A 15,669-nucleotide genomic window follows, 5' to 3' on the forward strand; every position below is an offset into this window, starting at 1 on the left:
CGATTCCACTCACTCACCACCCTCTGAGTAAAAAACTTAGCCCTAACATCTCCTATGTACTTGCTTCCCAGCACCTTAAACCTGTGTCCTCTCGTAGCGACCATTTCAGCCCTGGGAAATAGCCTCCGAGAATCCACCCTATCTATTCCTCTCAACATTTTATAAACCTCTATCAGGTCACCTCTCAACCTTCGTCTCTCCAGGGAGAAGAGACCTAGCTCCCTCAACCTATCTTCATAAGGCATGCCTCCCAATCCAGGAAACATCCTTGTAAATCTCCTCTTTAAAGCTGCAACGTGACTTGCCAATTTTTAAACTCAGTGCTCCGGCCGATTAAGGCAAGCATGCCATATGCCTTCTTGACTACCTTCTCCAACTGTGTTGCCACTTTCAGTGACCCGTGTACCTGTACACCCAGATCCGTCTGCCTATCAATACTCTTAAGGGCTCTGCCATTTTCTGTATATTTCCCAACTGTGTCAGACCTTTCAAAGTGCATTAACTCACATTTGCCTGGATTAAACTCCAACTGCCATCTCTCCGCCCAAGTCTCCAACCAATCTATATCCTGCTGCATTTTCTGATGGTCCTCATTACTATCTGCAATTCCGCCAACCTTTGCGTCGTCCTCAAACTTACTAATCAAACTAGACAAACTAGGCACGTTGTTTACACAGAAGTTGGTGGGCGCCTGGAACTCGCTTGGGGGAAGTAGTGGAAGCAGATAAGACAGTGAGTTTTAAGGGACGGCTTGACAAATATATGAATAACTTGGGAGTGGAGGGATATGGTCCGTGGAAGGGTAGGGGATTTTAGTGCAGTTGGGCAGCAATGTTGGCGCAGGTTTGAAGGGTCAAAGGGCTTTTTCCTATGCTGTCATTTTCTTTGTTCTTTGTTCAATTCTTGGCTTGGGTCTCTGTCTGTGCAGAGTTTGCACGTTTTTCCCCTGTCTCCAAATTATATATATATTACAAACAGCAAAGGTCCCAGCACTGATCCCTGAGGAATGCCACTGGTCACAGCCCTCCATTCAGAAACACATCCTTCCACTGCTATCCTTGGTCTTCCATGACCGAGCCAATTCTATATTCACCTTGTTAGCTTATTTCTGATCTCATGCGACTTCACCTTCTGCACCAGTCTGCCATGAGGGACGTTGTCAAAGGCCTTACTGAAGTCCATGTAGACAACATCCACTGCCCTCCTCTCATCAATCATCTTCATCGCTTCCTCGAAAAACTCGATCAAGTTAGTGAGACACGATCTCCCTTCACAAAGCCATGTTGCCTTTCGCTAATATGTCCACTTATTTCCAAGTGGGAGTAAAACCAGTCTCGAAGAATCCTCTCTAATAATTTCCCTACCACTGATGTAAGGCTCACCAACCTGTAATTACCTAGGTTATTCTTGCTACCCTTCTTAAACAAAGAACAAGATTGGTTATTCTCTAATTCTTTGGGACCTCTCTTATAGCCAGCGAAGATACAAAGATTTCTCTCAGGGCCCCAACAATTTCCTCCCTTGTCTCTGTCAGTATTCTGAGATGTAACCCATCAGACCCTAAGAACTTGTCTACTTTAATGTTTCTCAAGGCCCCCAATACCTCCTCCTTTTTGATCTCAACATGACTCAAACTATCCACACTCCCTTCCCCAGACTCATCATCCACCAAGTCCTTCTCTTTGGTGAATACTGATGCAAAGTATTCAGTTAATACCTCACCCATTTCCTCTGGCTCCACACATAGATTCCCTCCCATAGCTACCCTCTTGCTCTTTATATATGTATAAAAAGTCTTGGGATTTTCCTTAATCCTGCTGGCAAATGACTTTTTGTGATCCCTTTTAGCCCTCCTGACTCCTTGCAAAATTTCTTTCAACTTTCCTTGTATTCCACACTTGCTTTGTGTGATCCCAGCCTCCTAACCTTGACAAATGCTTCCTTTTCCTTTTTGACTAGGCTCACGATGTCTCTCATTATCCAAGGTTTCCGAAGATTGCCATACTTATCCTTCATCCTTATAGGAATGTGCTAGTCCTGAATTCCTATCAATTTGTACTTGAAAGCCTCCCACATACCAGATGTTGATTTGCCCTCAAACATCTGCCTCCAATCTACATTCTTCAGTTCCTGCCTAAGATTGTTGTAATTGGCTTTCTCCCAATTTAGCACTTTCACCTGAGGACTACACTTACTTTTATACATCAGTACCTTAAAACTTACTGAATTGTGGTCACTGTTCCCCAACAGCTCCCCCACTAAAATGTCGACCACCTGGTTAGACTCATTCCCCAATAAGAGGTCCTGTATGGCCCTTTACCTAGTTGGATTATTTCTATCCGAAGTGTCCTCCTGCAGTGTGGCTGTGATATTCTCTTTAACCAGTAGTGCAACTCCCCCACCCCCTCCCTCTCTCCCACCTGAAACATCTATACCCTGGAATGTTAAGCTGCGAATCCTTCCTTTAACCAAGTCTCTGTAACGGCAACAAAATAATAGTTCCAAATACTAATCCAAGCTCTAAGTTTATCTGCCTTATCTGTTACACTTCTCGTAATGAAATAAATGTACTTCAGTCCACCAGGCTCTCCCCGATCAGCAAACACACCCTGCCTGCTCTTCCTCTGAGTCTTACTGGCCCTACTCTCTAGTTCCCTTCAGTTAATTCATCTTTGCTTTGGTTCCCACCCCCCTGCCAAACTAGTTTAAATCCTCCTGGCCAGAATATTTATGCCCCTCCAGTTTAGATGCAATCCGTCTTTCTTGTACGATCCACCTGCCCCGGAAGAGATCCAAATGGTCCAGATATCTGAAACCCTCCTTCATAGATCAGCTGTTTAGCCATGTGTTGAGCTGTACTATCTTCCTATTTCTAGCCTTACTGGCATGTAACACAAGGAATAATCCTGAGATTAAAACAGTAAAGATCTTGCTTTTTAACTTCCTACCTAACTCCCTAAACTGCTGCTGAAGGACCTTGACACTCTTCCTGCCTATGTTGTGAGTACCAATACGTACCATGATCTCCGGTTATTCACTCTCTCCCTTCAGAATGCTTTGAACCAGGGTTCCTGGCACTGTGAGGCAGTAGTACTTACCACTGGGCCACCCCAAGTTGTGGTCTGCCCTAAGGGAGGCCAGGCCGCCCAGTAATCAGTCAAGGGTAACCTCCCAAATCATTTTCCCACTCTCACTCTGCTGCCCATACCAAACATTTCATAATGAGGACATGTATTAGCAGGGTCAACTGGCTTAATAGAAAGTCTAATTAATCCTGAATTGTTTATTTAAATCACCATTAGAAGAGTAGAGAAATTAGCATGAGATCAATAGCTGGGATTTTCTGGGAACCATCATGAGGAAATGGGGAAGACTAGCCAGAAGTCCATTGACTTTCAGTGGGACTAGACGATCCCAGCAACAGACGGGATAGGAAAACCCCGCCCAATCTGCAAGCATGTTGCCAGCCCTGTGTTTTCTCTATTTCACATTATTTTGAATGTCGCTTTAGATGTTAGGTCAGATGAAGGATGAATGTGAGCATTGAGCTACAGTTTATTTCTGATTCCAAGCAGAGTATGAAGCATTTACTCAAAAAGAAACAATAAACTCCCTATTGCTTTTATGGTTTTCCACATGCACACCAAAGCTACTGTTGCATTTCTCAAAAGTTGATTTATATTGTGTGAAAACACGTAGCAGTGAAGGCAGTTAGGATCCTTTAATTATGTCAGCTCTAATTAGTAATTATAGCACTGATAATGTTAAATAATCCAAAGGGTTTAATGGAGCAACTGCAATAAAATGAAATTCACCAGAAAAAAAGTTTGTGACACATATTACAGAGTAAGATGGGGGATTTGAGTATAATTTATGGCAAAGGAGAAAACACCATTCAAGAACAAGAAATCACAGTAACTCTCGAGGTTGTTAGGATTATTGTCAAAAGTTCATGAGGTGCAAATTGGGATTAAAATTCAAATTAACAGAAGTGAATAATACATGGTACCCCTGACAGACCACCAAGAGGCAAGCACGTGTCAACTGGCAGACAATAAGAAAATGAAACATTCACATACACAGACTGCAGAAGTCAGGCACATGCCCACCACAGGATCACCAGGGTATACACTCTCATGGTTGGCATACAAATTCAACAAATCAGGGAATGTAACCCATGTCCTGCACTCAATCACCAAATGCACATTACTGTTAGCTTATTAAAGCAACCACATAGCCAAGTAATTGGATATTTATAATCATTAAAAAACTAGCAAATTAATTTTTAACTGCATTGGAATACTAGGGAACTGAGCATACCTCAAGTACAATGATGACAAAGAATTGGAGCCATACTCACCACAATAATACCCAGGAATCAGAAACATTACTGCTACAAAACCAAGAAGGAACAGGACCCATACCAACAATAGGCTACCAGGGAATTGAACACATAATGACTATCAGGGAATCAATAATGCATTGCTAAAATCAACCACTCACCAACATAAGCTGAGAAACAGTTGCTCTGTTCGAGATTTAGAAAAACATAATTAATATAATTTTAAACAGGCCACGTGTCCGTTGCTAGGTTACAGGTCATAATACTAGATCAATCTACTGGATGTCATTTGCATACGTGTGAAATTATGGCTATGAGCTACATAAATTACAGCCTGAGTCACTGTGTCCAAAAAGAGCTAATTGGCATGAAAAGGGGATTTTTCTTTCAAAGCAGAAGGAAGTGACATGTATTGTAATGATTAATCTACTTTTGTCAATTATAAGTACAGTGACTAATTACTGCACTTATCATTTCTAGAACATAGTACAAATATACAACTAAATACTTTTGAGACCAAGCCTTCTGGGATAAAAGGTTGCAACTCTTTTGACTCAGGGACTAAATGTGTGTGCTTTTAAAAAAAATATGCAGACCACTTGAAGTTACCACAAAGACGAGAGAAATGTGTGACTAAATTATAATCATTCTAGTATTTACAGAGACTTGGGGTATTTTAAGAAGCAGCTCAGATGTCCTGATAATGCCTAGCAGTCTAACCTCACCAAGTAAATGCCATAAGCTGGATATAACAAACCACAAATAGCTGGACTGAGAATAGAAAGCTTTCTGCACTGAAATAAATATTGTACTGTGCACATCCTACGGTCCACAGAATGAGTATAGTTAGCAAGGAGGAAAATGTACCATATGCAGTTATAGACTGGATGTGAAATTGTAGTGTTAAGAGCCAGGTGGTTAAAAGTAAGTGGGTCTCTAGGTGTATAGCATAAGCAGAACAGTAAAAGATGACAATAGGTTTAACATATAATTAAATTATGCATTACTTGACTTGGGACATTGAATTATATACAATGAATAAATATTTAATATGTTTCTCACCTAATTTATTATTAATACTTCAGAGCATTTACTTTTTCAAGTTGCAGCAACATTGGCCTCCATTTTAACATGCAGCATCCAATGAGCATGGTGTCAGGAGGGTGAGAGTACAAGCTATCTTCATGCAAGGGTCTTATTTAAACATCCTAGAGCCCTACTGCACCCAGGTCCAGTGTACATGATAGGATAGCAAACAGAAGTCAAATAAACATTTTGCAAAAGGCTGCTCAGGATCAGCAGGATCAGTCTCCAGTAGTCAAGTTAGTAGATTGTGGAGGGTGGGGGGAATGGTAGGCAATCATGGCTGGATGCGTTGGGAAAAAAGCCAAGGGAACCCCTACCTTTCCTTGTGGGACCTAAAGGGGCATTACTGGTTCACAAGCCCAGCTTAATGATGCATCTGGCCAGGGTCAATAACACCCTATGCCAAAAACATTGGTGCCATGGAGATAGATCTCAAATGTGTTATGAAGCACCAATTTTTAAATAACAGTAAAGCTCACTCCAGCCTGGAATAAATGCTGCTTGGCACGGCACAAGATGCATACATATCATGGATTCCATCAGCAGTATGCCATTCCAATTTTAACTTTCCCAAAGCTCTGTTCTAGCCAGGCAATGTGAGGGTTAAAATCAAAGCTATTCTTAGATAAATTCTGCATTGACTCCATAAACATTTGATGTCTGGCAGGTTCCTATTCTAAGAAAGCATTTGAAGAGTTAGACAAGAAAAATATTAAATTGCAGCCACAGAGAATATTTGGCACTAGTGGTCCATCCTGTGGTCCATTTTTACCAAATTGCAATGCGTTCATTGGAATCTGTTTCTGACTTTTACATGTAACATGCTAAACAAGAGACAGTTTATCCCAGAGCTGTGAAAAGGTTGTGCTGCTCTACTTTTACTCTGGGCGCAGAGCTGTAACCGATTTGGACGAATTGCCAAGTATGCTGCCCAGGATTCCATGAAACAAACTATGTAACTAATTTTGACTGGTTTGTTTCATTATTTTGGTCTTGCCTTGTTGAAGCAAGTGACTCACACCCACACTTGGTTTCATGCCTGCTCGCATCCCTCTCATACACCACTCTAATGTCCAATCTATAATTGGCAGCCTGGGCAGTGTGTGTTGAAGGCTAACCCATCATGATGAGGATATGGGACGTGATAGCTATGTGTAATTCTATGCGAACTCACGTCCACACACGTTTCCTTTTCATCAAGAGTCATTGATCACCACAAGAGAAACCTATTTGTTTTTCCACTTCTGAGCAATTGCAATTTTTCTCAATGTTACCCTAATTGATATTAGCAACATACCACAGACTGGGTGGTGCAGTTGCTTTCTGAGTCAGCCAGAGAGTCACCATAATTGGTGAAAATTAATATTCTCCCTCATCGTGGCTTTTATGGCAGGGGGCATTTAATTGGGTAGGAGTATACGGCAAGTTTTGTGGCAGAGGAGCGTCAAATCAGGCAGGAGAGTGGTGGATGGCACACCCACTACCTTCCCACCAATCAAGTACCTGGTTGGAAGCTCATGTTTGGCCTTCTTGCCCAGCACAAATTGAGACTCATAAGCGGGAAATCAATGAGGCTCCCATCACCCACATCAAGTTATGTCCATTGTATTAGTTACAATATTAAGATATGTGCCACAGAAAAACCTGATTTGAGATCATACTGGTGAAAACTGTACTTTAAATATTCTGACATAATTGAATGACAAATGTAAAGCCAGTTCACATCACACACTTACTGATTACACAATTATTTTCAAGACCTAATGCTCCTTGAGAATTTCTTTATGAAACTTTTTATTATCTTGTTTTCTTGACAACTTTCCATGACATAATCTCATTGGATATTGGCCAAGAGTACAAAAGAAGGGTGGGAGCACATGAGAAATTCATTAACAATGTAACTACAGTGGTGGAATCCTGTCAAATTATATAACTTTGCTGGCACTCTTTCAAAGGAATTTTCACTTAAAATGTGATGCTAGCATCTCTCAGAATTCTACAATCTTCATTATCTTCTTCAAAATAAATTCACTGAAGACAACACTAGTATTACATACTGACACAGAAGTTAAACAAAGACCCATTTAATTGATGGGCAACAACCAAAACAGTGTCATAAAAACAGTTGCTAACTATATTAATAAATATCAGTCCTTTCAAATATTGACAAGTAGAAATAGTTGGTAACTCAAACTGAAACTCAATTTCCAGTCCTATAGGTTTAACCAGTGAGATATACTATGTAGGATACAATCAATAGCTTCATCAATTAATCTTATTACATATAACATATGACCTAGGTAATCGCATCATGCTACTCAGTGAATCTTAAATAGGAATTAAACTTAAGAGCAAGGGATGCAGTCTTGAACAGGTAGAGCAGGGAGTGGGTTTAGCCATTCTCTACTAGAAATGGCAGGACCAAAGTGCTAATGATTCCTGCTCTCATCTACTTAAACTGCTTACTATTGTCCAATTAGAATGCAAAGATAACTTCCAAACACTTGACTCTCCTGAAAAACCATCCTCTGAAATGCCTTCCCCCTCCACCCTCACCATTAATAGTCAGTGAGAGAGATCATGGATTTCTTTGTCACTGAGACATCTGATCAGCTGTCCCTGCTGCTCCCCTTCCTTCTCTAGCCTACTAAGCCAAGTTTCCTCCTGCTGTCAACCTGAAGTCCCATCTTTCTCCAGTTTTTGTCCTATCTCTCTTCATGCCCTCTCTGAGCTCATGTCCATGTGACTCACCCTTGCATCCTCAAACATATTCCCATTCAATTGCTGCCCAAGCAACTTCCCTTCTGAGTCCCCATGTTAGCTAATCTTGTTAATGTTTGTTTCTCTTCAGCTACTGTCCCTCTCGATTTTAAATCTACCATCAACATTTTCTAGATTCTCCAACCCTGCAAATCACTACTCCATCTCCAAGCTTTCCTTCTTTTCCAAGGTCCTTGAACTTGTTGTCCCCTCTCAAGTTTGTGCTAATCTTTTCCTGAAATTCATGTCTGAATCTCTCCAATTAGGGTCCCCTCAGAGTACCAGAATAGTTCTTATTAAAGTTAAAAATGTGAGACTGAGACAAAAATAAGCTTTCCTTCTTCATCCTTCGACCTGTCTTTGACACAGTTGACTACATCAAATTCCTCCAGTACATCTTCACCATGGCCCGATTGGATTGGGCTACTGACTTGACTCCGTCTTACCTATCTAACCATAGCCAGTGAATAACCAGCAATGATTTTGCTTCAAATTGCTGCACTGTTATCTCTGATGTCCCCCAAGAATCTATTGGCCTATTCCTATTTCTTGGTCACATGCTGTCCACAGTGATATCATCTCAAAGCATAGCATTAGTTTTCATATGCATGATGATGACACCTAGCTCCTACCTTACAGCCAACTCTCTCAATTCCTCCACTGTTGCTAAACTATCAGATTGCTTATCCAACATCCTGTATCGGATGAACAGAAATTTCCTTCAATTAAATATTGGACAGAAGCCCTCATCTTCAGTCCGCAATCAAAATTTCATTCCCTACTATAAACTCCATCCCTCTCTCTGGCAACTACCGAGACTGAAACATATTTTTCACAACTTTTGTTTAATATCTGATGTTCAGATGAGCTTCCAACCACAAATGTGTGCCATCATTAAAACTACCAATATTTCCCTCCATAGAGGAGGTCTTGTGCCTCTGTAGATACTGTACCTGCCTCTGAACCAGAAGCTATGAATTCAAGGCCCAGCCCAGCACTTGCTGGCACAGAAAGGAACATTTATGATGCAGCTCAACAGTTGATAATTAGCTTATTAACCCTTCTAACACTTGCCCACAATTCCACAAATAGAAAACAATGCATGAAGTTAGAAATCAAACAAACAAAACGTTGTAAAATTTATTGACTTTGCACTGGTTTCAGCTCATCTGCTGGTGAACCCCTCATTCATACTGTTATGTTATTTAGATGTGACTATTCAACACAGTCCTGAGTGGTCTCCTACGTTCTACTCTCTGTAAACTTGAGGTCATCTAAGTTTTGCTGTTATGTCTTTACACCAAGTTCTATTGATGTTTTATCCTTGCGCTCCCTGATCTACATTGTCCCCCAGTCTAGGGAAATTTTTGATTTTGGGTTGCTGGCAGGGAGTTCTGATAGAAATTCAAGCAATTTTCCAACTAAAAGGTTAGAAGCTCACATATAGGATATGTTGAGTTTCCAACAATGCAACTAATTCAGTCTCCATTATAATGTCATTTGTACACCTTAATTTTATAGTTTAGTTATGAATTTGCTTATACACATTTTTTAATGGGAGCTTCAATGTAAATCTGCCATGTGTTATTTATAATCTCCTTTCCTCACTTATTGCTCTCTCTACTCAATCCTCATTTCTCCTTCTCATCTCTTCTTTTCCTCTTCTATTTATTCCCCTCCCTCAAACTGTTGGTATCTCTCTCTCCTTAGAAACATGGAAATATACGAAGTAAGAGCTGGAGAAGGCCAATCTCTTGAGCTGCTTCACCATTCAATATCACGGCTGATCATTTGTCTCAACACACTCTCTCTCTCTATATATCCCGTGATAATTTTAGAAACTAGAAATCTATTTTCTTAAACACATTCAATAACTTGGCCTTGATAGCCATCTGTGCTAAAGAACTCCACACTTCACCACCTTCTTGAATGAAGAAATTTCTTATCTTAGTCCTAAATGGCCTATCCCATATCCTGAGACTGTGATTCCTTGTTCTAGACCCAGAGCCAGGGGAACATTCTCCCTGCTTCAATTCTGTCCAGTCCTGTCAGAATTTTATAAGTTTCAATCAGATTCCCTCTCATTCTTCTGAACTCCAATGAATACAGACTGAGTTGAACCAATCACTCCTCAAATGAGATTCCTGCCAACCCAGGAATCAGTCTGGCGAACTTTTGCTGCATTATCTCTATGGAAAGTAAAGCTGTGCACAAAAATCCACATTTCTTTTCATTCAAATGAACATTAATATACAGCCAATTAAGGAATTATTTTAGGAAAAGCAACTGACTAGAAATTTGAAGCTAAATAAAAATACTGCATTAAACACAGGTAAAAATTGGATATACAGCATGTATAAATCAAATTCAGCTCCGAGTCACAGGTTTGAAAAAGGAGGTTGGTGCTTGGAGAGCTGAATTGAGGAAACAAAATGCTAAGGTGGGTTGATGCTACAGTGGCAGTATTTTGCGGAGTTAAATGTCTAGTTGATTGGAAGGTAATGATCAGGGCTTTTTTGTCACAAGCTCTGCCTATGTGTTATTGATAATTGTATTGTCACTAGAACACCAAATTTGCAGGAAAAAGAAGCCTACTACTTATTTTAGGCAGATGCTGAACCACACAATGATAGGCTTCTGTGAAAGCTACATTTGGCTGATCGTTTGGGTAAACAGGCTAACAGCTCCATTTTTAGGTCCATATTTGCCATTTCCTGTGCAAGTCTCACCTATATGACACACTGTGTCATGTTTAACATTGAAATATCTGTCATAGCACTACCTACAGAAGAAGCAACTTTTGCATGTATTTATAATAAGTTTGAAATGAAACACATACCCTATATGTTTAATTGAATGTGTGACACATATTTTCACATTTAATCTATTGTAACAGTCTATCCATTTTATATCCATTTCTGCTGGGCGATAGGTTAACTGACCAGACATCTATTCTTAGGCCTGATGACCTATCAGTGTTTTAATGTTGCTTTTTTATGTTTGTGGAAAAAAGACTTCAGTGTGCTGCTCTTCCAGATTGTACTCACCTTTTGTCAAAGGCCTGCTCAGGACTAACACTCAAAATACATCCTCAATCCTAATGAGTTTTACAGACATGGGAGAAGGGATTCCAAAATCAGAGTACAAGAGAACACGAGAGATAGGGGCAGGAGGAGACATACAGTCCATTGAGCCTGGTCCACCATTCAACATGATGATAAATGATCTTGGGCTTTAACTCCACTTTCCTGCCTGCTCGCCTGATCCCTCAATTCCCTGAGAAATCAAAAATTTGTCAATCCCAGACTCAGATATAATTAACAATGAAGCATTGACTGCCTTCTGTGGTAGAGAATTCCAAAGATTCACAACACTGAGTGAAGGAGTATCTCCTCTTCTCAATCCTAAAGGAACAATCCTTCATTCTGGGGCTATGCCTCTTGTTCTAGATTCTCCAGCTAGTGGAAACAACCTCTCAATATCTTCCCTATCAAACCCATTTAGAATAATGTGTGCTTCAATTGGATCACCTTACATTCTTCAAAACTCCACAGAATATGGGCCCAATTTACTCAGTCTATCATCATAGGATAACTCTCTCAGCCCTGGGGCAAATCTAGTGAACGTTTTTCTTTGTACCGACTCCAATTCAACTACATTCTTCCTTAAATATACACAGCACTCCAGATGTGATCTCACCAAATCACTAAATAATTGTGGCAAGAGTTCTTTATTCCTGTACTCTAATCCTCTCGCAATAAAGGTTGACATACCTGTTAAATCTCTCAGTACTGAGATGTCTCCTCAAGATCTACTCCACAGTCAGGGAACACAGACTTTATTCCATCTATTCACTCCACACTCCACAACCTTGACTGCCCACTCACGGCAGTTCCAAGCCAGCTCACCCCACATACTTGGTCACATGACTCGTTCCCTTATTGGGGCTATGTCTCAACATACATAACAATATTGGGTGTGATTGTCCCAAATAAAATCAAAGTGTTGCATCACTAGGAAAATAAATGCATTTCTCATGGGTGCTGGCAAAACAAATGAAATGTGACACAATGATTTTAAAAGTGAAAGACCGCCAGGCCAAACTCGGATTGGCGATCAACTATTCAGCTGACGTTCAAGAACACTTCCATCTCTGCCTTCTTTGACAATAACTGAAGGAAGAATGACATAGCCTCACACTAATGCAGGAAACATTTGATCTTAGATCAGTTATGAAACCACTCTTTATTATTTGCAATTATTGAATTATTCCTAACAGCCTCAGCTACAGAAAAGTCCCAGAAAATGTCATTGAAACCTGCAATTGAATTGCTCCCCAAAACTCTAGTTCATTATCAGACTAAACAGACATTCCACACCATGTCCATTTAAAATACTTGCATTATCACTGAATCAAACCTATAGTTTTCTCCATTAAAATTGTATCTCAATGGTTCTACCTTTCACACATACCCATAATAGAATGAAGTATGTTTCTAAAATTGTACTGAATACAGGAGCAGCCATGTGACACAGTACACCAGAGTTTTGAGTCAGTGTACAATAAAGCAGAGATGTTGAATAGCACAAATAATGCCTCATGAATTACCAATCTCAGCTTATTATTGGAAGATGAACACTCCCCACAGAGAGAGGGAGTGTCTATGAATTATCAAATGAGTCAATGTTCAAATGAATGATTCTACATCCTCATCTTATATGCCATAGGTAAAATTATTTTGATGTCTCATTTGATATCACTGGCTGGTATGAGGAGATTGACTCCAGGTTTATAGTAACTAATAGCAGAAGAGGTAGCCAATCAGCCCATCAGATGTCTTCCACTAAAAGAGATCCAATTTTGCAGTCCTTGGCAGCAAATCATGATACGTCTAAAACATAAATATGTGTTACATAGTTTGCAAGCTTTCAACCTCAACATGATTCACCCCCGCCCCCACCCCTCTCACCAACCATCATTAAAATAATTTCCCCACATCTCTCCTTTAATCCTTTATCCGATCACTTTTAATTTATGTCTATTGGCGACTCTTCACCAATCAAGATCGATCCTTCCACCTCCACTCTGTCAAGAACTATCATTATTTTATTTACTTACATTAAATCTTCCCTCAGCCTCCTCTATCTCAAGGATAAAAAACATAGCTCTATCGAATCTTGGAGCTTGGCAGATTTGAAATAAATACAGTAAAGGGAAAAAACGGTTATATAAAGTGTATGGGTTCTTGCAAAAAAGAGAAAACCAATGGTTTAAAAAAGCAATATTAGAAAGCATATCTGTTGTCTAGGAAGCATCAGACTTGAAAAAAGAATACAGAGTTTAAAAAAAAATGGAGCCAGACAGAACATCTAAGGTGAAAAGGGAAACCAGGCTCAATGGAGCATAAACTGATTGTATCAACAATGCAGTTTTTGATCGCCTCTGGAGCTGTCAATCAAAGGACCACCTAAAATTCAATGGAACAGAAGCTGATTGTATAAACATACCCTCATGGCTATACTGAAATTGACAGTTCCTGTTAATCAAAGCATTTCAAAGAGATTTATGAGTGACTGGGGCTTATGCAAGTGTGCAAGGAGGTTCACTCTGTGGAAACTGACAAATCCTGTCAACCAGAGCAGTTCAAAGAGGTCTCAGAGCAGCTTGGGCTCTGAATCCAACCAAGGGCAATCCTTACAGTAGGATGGAGTGCTGCTGTGATTCTGAAGGTTTTTAGGTATTCATGGGACATGGATTTTAATGTGACTAGGTGACTTCAAGGCTTTTACAGAAAACAAACAATGATATGCAACTTTACCAGAAAGGTTCCTGGAATCACCATCTTAAGAGTTATTTCCAAATTTCTACGGCAACATGGAGAAGTTCAAGCATGGGACAATCATCCCAGGGGAGAGCCCCGAGGTCAACCCATCACATAAGGGTGCTTTGAAGAATCCCCGTCTGCAGCTTGGCAACAGTTGCATAGTCCTTGGGCACAGTTGGAGACACTACTTAGCTCCTTGCTTCCCGTCAGAGCTTTACGGTGCTTGGCAGGACTGAGAGAATTGGGAATCCAGCCTAAGGCTGACAACCTTGGAGAATCACCCCATCAATTGCCTTCCTAACTTTTTGCTGTAACTGCAATTTAACTCTGAGTTCCTTGCACAAGCTCATCCAAGTCTGTCTCGATGATAACATTTTAAAAAAATTACTCTATTATTCAAGTTACAAAGCCAATGCTCAGAGTGGGTAGGTCTGATCCAAATCCATTCTTTGCTTGCTCCAAAAACCAAATTCAAATTCCAGTTGAATCCAATTCATGGTCCCCATAAGAGACACAAACAAGATACAAGCAACGCTGGCATTTCCACATTAAGATTTCAAGCTGACAAGATACAGCATTGCACTCCATCTTGGGTTTAACCTAATGCTTGATCTTCGCCAAAATGCCAACATTTACAAGTTTTACACCTTTTTAAAAAAGGTATTCTGCTTGCTATTCTTATGATCAAAATAAATAACCTCACATTTACCCACATTATGCTCCATCTGTCATCTTGGTACCCACTCACGTAACCTGTCCTTATCTCTTTGCAGTCTCTTGATGTCCTCATAACTTACATTTCCAGCTAGTTTTGGATCATCAGCAAACTTAGATATATCTGTCTCTTTATACAGATACTTAGCATGGATTGTAAATAGCCTGAGGCCTTGCAGTACTCCACTAGTCATAATCTGCTAACTTGATAATTTTCCACTAAAGGCTATTCCCTACTTCCTGTTCAATAATCAATCGTCTACCAATATTAATATATTACCCCAACTCTATTCCTCTTATCCTGCCTACTAATCTTCGTGCGCTCTGTTATCAAATGCCTTTTGGAAATCGAGGTATACTTCATCTATCCTACCAGCCATATCCTCAAAAAAGCTCTAAGTTTGTCATACACAATTTTCCTTTCATAAAACCATATTCAATTGATCTGATCAAACTATGACAAAGTCAATAATATCAGAGGGTGCTCTTCCTAACACAGCAGGGGCAGAAGCAACAGACAGAGGAACTGCACAAACTCACTGGAGTTGTCCTGATTGAAATGCAAAGCATGTACGCTACTCATTCCCCACATTTACTTCAATGGTACTGATGTCCTTTACAGATAAATTTATCAAGCTGCATTTTACAAGTCTGCATTTTCAATTATTTTCTGTAAGCCTTACTGTTTACTCAGAATATATCTAACAGTAGGAGAGTTGTACATTTAAAGTCATCTACCGTCCTGAAAATGCACCAGGTCTCTGGTTTTCACTTTCCCACTGGTATCTGGCCTATAAGCATTCCCATTAAGCAGCCTGTTTGAAATTAATAATTCTGACAGGATTGGGGGGGATAATGACAGAGAAGTTAAGTTGTCATCCTACCCCCTCCCCCCCAACCTCACATCACCACTCAGTAACATGACATTCTACTTGTATCATT

At 40.1% G+C, this 15,669-nt stretch overlaps 1 protein-coding gene across 2 annotated transcripts in view; it reads right to left on the reverse strand.

Annotated features, from left to right (window-relative positions):
- The window catches only part of LOC145355275 (histone deacetylase 9-like), a 781,248-nt gene that overhangs the window by 446,739 nt on the left and 318,840 nt on the right, over positions 1 to 15,669 (reverse strand). The window lies entirely within an intron of this gene.

Source organism: Carcharhinus amblyrhynchos, chromosome 2 (genome assembly GCF_965287045.1).
Source record: "Carcharhinus amblyrhynchos chromosome 2, sCarAmb.v2.hapA, whole genome shotgun sequence".
Lineage (NCBI taxonomy): Eukaryota > Metazoa > Chordata > Chondrichthyes > Carcharhiniformes > Carcharhinidae > Carcharhinus > Carcharhinus amblyrhynchos.